The 6,001-nt window shown below is 30.5% G+C and overlaps 1 pseudogene; it reads right to left on the minus strand.

Moving 5' to 3' along the window:
- Nucleotides 1–4,057: 4,057 nt before the first annotated feature.
- Nucleotides 4,058–4,157, minus strand: LOC116536871 (annotated as a pseudogene).
- Between the last annotated feature and the right edge of the window lie 1,844 nt (nucleotides 4,158–6,001).

Consider the following 6,001-nt stretch of genomic DNA (forward strand, 5'->3'; position numbering starts at 1 on the left):
GACAATTACCATATTTATAAAATGGAAATAAATTAAACTCATATTTATCAGAAATAGAATACAAATTAGTATTTATTATAATCAAAACAGCAAGTACATTTGATTAAAATCAAGAAATAGCAAGGAGTTAAGGTAATTTCCATTGAAAGAATTAATTAATGCAGTGTCTTGAATCAAAATAGTCTTAACAGGCATATATACAAAAAACAAAACAAAACACTGTTTTATTAAAACTTTCTTTTATGGTTGCTGGATGGTGTTTCTTAGTGCAAACAGAATTAGATAACAGAGCTTCTTATTTCTTATGACTAGATAAAACATTGTCTTGTACCATAAGATTTATATATAAATATCTTTTTGAACAAGTTAAAAAATGTTTATTGCAAACACAAATGTGCATGTAAAAATAATGGTTGAAATAAGTTGGCTAAAGAGAGAAATCCATCAGTGAAGTAGTGAGCATAGTCCTGAATAAGTAGTTTTTCCATCCAACTTATTCAGCATCACAACAACATACCTTTGGAATAAATCTGCACGTGTACCCACGATTCTAAAATACAAATTGAAAAATAAAAAACTACTAAATATCTTCTAAAGTGTTTATACCATTTTGCATCATGGTCAACAATGAATGAGAGCTCCTGTTCCTTTACATCTTCTCTGGTGTTTGATATTGTCAATGTTTTGAATTTTTACCATCCTAATAGGTGAGTAATCATATTTCATTGTTGTTTTAATTTGCAATTCCTTAATGACAATAAAGAATATGTTTTTATAATCTTATTTGCCATTTGTATACCTTTTTTGATGAGGTGTCTGCTTAGATCACTTGCCCGTGTGAGTTCTTTGTTAAATTTTGTGTTCTTGTCATATTTTGAATTACAGTCCTTTAATCTTATATGTGTTTTGCAAAATTATTCTATTCTGTAGCTTGTCTTCTCACTGTCTTGAAAGTGCTTTATTCTATTCCATTGATCTATGTGTGTATTTTTGTACCAGTATCTTGCTTCCTAGGTTACTATAGCCTTATAATATAGTTTGAAATCAGGTAACAAGGTAATTCCAGTTTTGTTGTTGTTTTGTTTTTTCACTTAGGATTGCTTTGGCTGTTCAGGTTATTTTTGGTTTCCTATGAATTTTAGAATAGTTTTTTTATAATTCTGTAAAAAAGAAATAAGATTGGTAAATTCATAAAAATTGTGTTGAATCTGTAGGTTGATTTGGGCGGTATAGTCATTTAAATGATACTGATTTTTCTTATCCATGAGATTGGTATGTTTTTATATTTATCTGTGTCATCAATGATTTCTCTCATCAGTGTCCTGCAGTCCTCTTGTAGCAGTCTTTCATTGTCTTGGTAAATATATTGCCAGATATTTTTTCTATATGGCTATTTTACTTGGGATTTAATTCTTAATTTGGTTTCAGTTTGAGTGTTGGTATATAGAAATACAACTAATTTTTGTATGTTAATTTTGCATCTTGGAACTTTACTGAGCTTCTTTATCAAGTCTAGGAGTATTTTGGAGGAATGCTTAGGGTTTTCTGTAAATAAGATTTGTCGTCATCAATCAGAGATAATTTGGCTTCCTTTTTTTCCAATTTAGATGCCTTTTTTTTTCTTTCTTTTGCCTGGTTGCTCTGGTTAGGACTTCCAGCACTATATTGAATAGCAGTGGTGAAAGTGGACATCCTTGTCTTGTTCTAGTTCTTAGTAGAAATATTTTCACTTTTCCACATGTGTTATATCATTGGCTGTGGGTTTATCATATATGGCTCTTAATATTTTGAAGTATGTTCCTTAAATGCCTAGTTTGTTTAGGCTTTTAATTATAAAGAGATGTTGGGTTTTATCAAATGCTTTATCTGCCTCTATTGAGATGACCATATAGTTTTTGTTTGTAATTCTGGTTATGTGGTTAATCAGATTTATTGATTTGTGCATTTTGAACTACCCTTTCATCTCTGGAATGAAACACACTTGATCATGATTAATTATATTTTGTTATGTTGCTGGATTCAGCTGGCTAGTATTTTGTATGGAGGACTTTTGTCTATACGTTCATCACGGATACTGGCCTGTAATTTGTTGTAATTGTTGTTTGTGTCCTTATTAAATCCTGCTATCAGGATGACACGAATTTTGTAAAATGTGTTAGGAAGAAATTCTTCCTTCCTGACTTTTTGGAATAGTTTCAGTAAGATTGGTACCAGCTCTTCTTTGTCTGGTAGAATTTGTGAATCTGCTTGGTTCCATCTTCCCTTGTGGTAGAAATTTTATTACCAATTCAATTTCATACCTCATTTTTTTTCTGTATGGAATTTCAACTTCTTCTTAGTTTGATATTGAGAGATTGTGTATTTCCAGGAATTTTTGCATTTCCCCTAGGTTTTCTAGTTTGTGTGCATACAGATGTTCATAGTGGTCTCTAAGAAGCTTTTGTATTTTTGTAATATTATTCATAATGTGATCTTCATTATTTCTCATTGTGCTTATTTGCAACTTCTGTTTTGATTTGCTGGTTTATAGCTAGTCTTCTATCAGTTTTGCTTATCACTTCAAAGAACCACCTTTTCATTTTGTTGTTTTTTTGTATAATTTTTTTGGTTGCAATTTAATTTAGTTCTGTTCTGATTATTGTTATTTCTTTTCTTCTGGCAGCTTTCATATGAGTAGGTTTTTATTAATTCCTTGAGATGTAACACTAGGTTTTTAGGATTTTTTTTTTGGATATAGTCATTTAGTGCTATAAACTTTCTTCTTAACCCTGTTTTTGCTGTATCCCAGAAGTTTTAGTATGCTATTTCTCTGTGTTCATTTACTTCATTTATTAATTTCTGCCTTTATTTTATTGCTTACTCAAAAGTTATTCAGAATGAAGTTGTTTAGTTTCTATGTTCATGTGTGGTTTTCAGAGTTTCTCTCAGTATTGATTTCTAATTTTATTTCACTGTGATCTGAAAAAGTACTTGATATGACCGAGATTTTTAAAAAATGTATTGCGACTTTATGACCAAGCATATGATAAATTTTGGAAAATGTTCCATGCTCAGATGAGAAAAATTTATATTTTATTTCTATTAAGTCTAATTTTGTGTAGATGTCTATTGGGTCTATTGCTCAAGAGTCAAATTTAATTCCAGAGTTTCTTTGTTAGTTTTCTGCCTCAGTGATCTGTCTAGTGCTGTCAATGGGGTTGAAAGTTTCTTACTAGTATTACATGAATGCCTGTCTCTTTCATGGGTCTAGTAATGTTTGTTTTATTCACCTGTGTTCTCTGGTGTTGGATGCGTATATGTTTAGAATAATTAAATCTTCTTGTTTAATCGAGCCCTTTAGCATGATATAATGCCCTTCTTTGTCTTTTCTTTATTTTACTGCTGTTGTTTTAAAATCTATTATATCTGATATGAGAATATCAACCCCTGCTTTTCTTTGTTTTTCATTTGTGTGATATATCATTTTCTATCCCTTTACTCTGAGCCTGTGGGTGTCATTACATGTTTAGTGGGTTTTTGAAGGCAGTAGATGGTTGGATCATCTTTAAATCTAATTTACCAATCTGTATCTTTTAAGTGGAGTATTTAGGCCATTTATGTTAAAAGTTAATATTGATATGTGAGGTTTAGTTCCTGTCGTAATGTTATTGGCTAGGTACAGTGTAGTCTCAATTGTGTAACTGCTTTAGAAGACCTGTGGATTTTGCCCATAAGTGTGCTTTTATGGTAGCAAGTATTGCGTTTTGTTACCACATTTAAAACTCCTTTGAGCATTCTTAAATGATTAGTCTGGTGGTGATGAATTCCCATAGCATTTGCTTATCTGAGAAATTTTAAATTTATTCTTTGTGAAGCTTAGTTTGGCAGGATGTGCACTCATTGGTTGATATTAATTTTTCTTAAAAAGTCTAAAAATAGGTCACCAATCTCATCTGGCTTGTAAGATTTTTTCTGGGACATCTGCTCTTACTATGTTTTGATTTCCTTTTTAGGTAATTTGACCCTTTTCTCTAGTGCCTTTAAGATTTTTTTTTCTTTAGCATTGAACTTAGGTAGTACAAATGCAGAATGCTTCATAAATGTGTATGTCACCTTTGCCGGGGGCATTCTAATCTTCTCTGTGTTGTTCTGATTTTAGTATATGTGCTTTTGAGCACTTTTTATTTATTACTATCAGACACTTAAATATGTCATAACACAGATGTGTTTGCTGTTCCCTAACAGTTAACTTTTAATTGTATTGACAAATTTGTGTAACTTTGGTCCATGCAGTTGTATTTGTTTAGTTTGGTCAACTTATTGACCAATGGAAAGCATGATGTTTAGGTATTGTTACAGTTTTATTGTCAATTTAGTCATAAAACAAATTTATAATTAATAACTTCTTTATTTCTCTCACAGAAAAGAAGAGAAGAAATCAAATATTTACAAACACCAAGTATTTTCTAGACACGATCCTTTACATATATTGTCCAAATCATGCTTCAAAGCAAATTTATCATGCTGATTTTATTTTCCTGCCTTCTTGTAGGAGGCAGTTGGGGGACAGAGCAATTAAATAGCATGTCCAATATGATACAAACAGATTCTACCATCCACTTTCTTCACAATTTATCTCACTGACTCCCATTACATAGATCACTGTAGGCAGGACCACTGAATTTCGAATGTTACTTTCTCAAAACAAATTAACCTTGAATATGTCATTTTCAATTCTTTTTATTTATCATTTTAGAAAAAAGATGATCATAAACTGCATAATTAATATTATGCTGCTGTTTTTCTGTGTAGTTTCTAGAAATTAGCTACCACTATCATCTCTTCACTTGCAAATCAGTCCTCTTTCTCTGTAATTTCTACTTTTATTTTAAGATATTGAAATGTTTAAGATATAGAAGAATTAAAAATGCAGAAACATTTAAGAAATGGACAGGCAAGGAAGTCTCAAATTTTATTATATTTATCCTTATTATGGTCAATTTCCAATATGAGGTTTCTAATAGAACATTATTTTTTCTTTCCTCAATGACCTAAATTTTTTCTACATTAAATCTATTATATTTTAAATTTCTCCTTCAGTGCAGAAAATAGTAATATAATTTTTATAGAGTTGATAAAATTATATTAACACTGTAAAATGTTCCAACCAATAAACATAGAAGCCACATTATTTTTATTTGATCATTACACCAGCTTATTAAAAAAAGTCAGAGAAGAATAGGCATTATATGATATTTCAGAGTTAACAGGCTTGATTAATATCAGAGAAGGAATGTCATTCCAAATATCTTAATCATATATTTTTGTCCTGTTATTAAAATGCCATTTTCTAAAAAAGTTTCCTATTTTATATAATCTTGGGGAATGAAAATCAGAGGAAGGGAACAACTCTTTAAAGGAAAATAAAGTACATAATATAATAGAGTTTGAAGATAAAATAAACATTCTATAATTAACCTAATAATTGTGGTGAACCAGAATAAAATCCACATATACCAGCCAGACTAGGATGTTTTGATCTAATTTAGTTGTCTTTCCTTTATTCCTTTCTCACATAGTGAGAGCCCACTTGGACCATTGGCTATAATTGAGGAAACCACATTTTTTACCGTTACAGATTTCTCATGCCTACGTATCTTGGCCCATGTTCTCAATTCTGTACTGGGTGGAAAAACAATATTCTTTATTAGTTTATTCATGCTGGTAATGGTTGCACTTTTGCCCTGGCCCTGAAAAGAAGTGCAATGTATTCCAAATTTCTTATTATTTAGTACCCACAGCAGCCATTGTGTAGCCTGGATTCAAAACTGCACCTTATATAATGCATGCAATAGAAGTAGCTAGAAAAATTCTATTCCAGTGATAACTACTAACATTTTAAATTGAGTAATTATTGTACGAGAGTCATTAAGTGCCTCATCAAATATAATTATATTTAATCCTTACAACAATTCCAGGAAGTAGATATTATTATTATCCTCCATTTAATAGTGAAAAATCA

Source organism: Sapajus apella, unplaced genomic scaffold (assembly GCF_009761245.1).
Source record: "Sapajus apella isolate SASKATOON/1434 unplaced genomic scaffold, GSC_monkey_1.0 scaffold104, whole genome shotgun sequence".
NCBI lineage: Eukaryota > Metazoa > Chordata > Mammalia > Primates > Cebidae > Sapajus > Sapajus apella.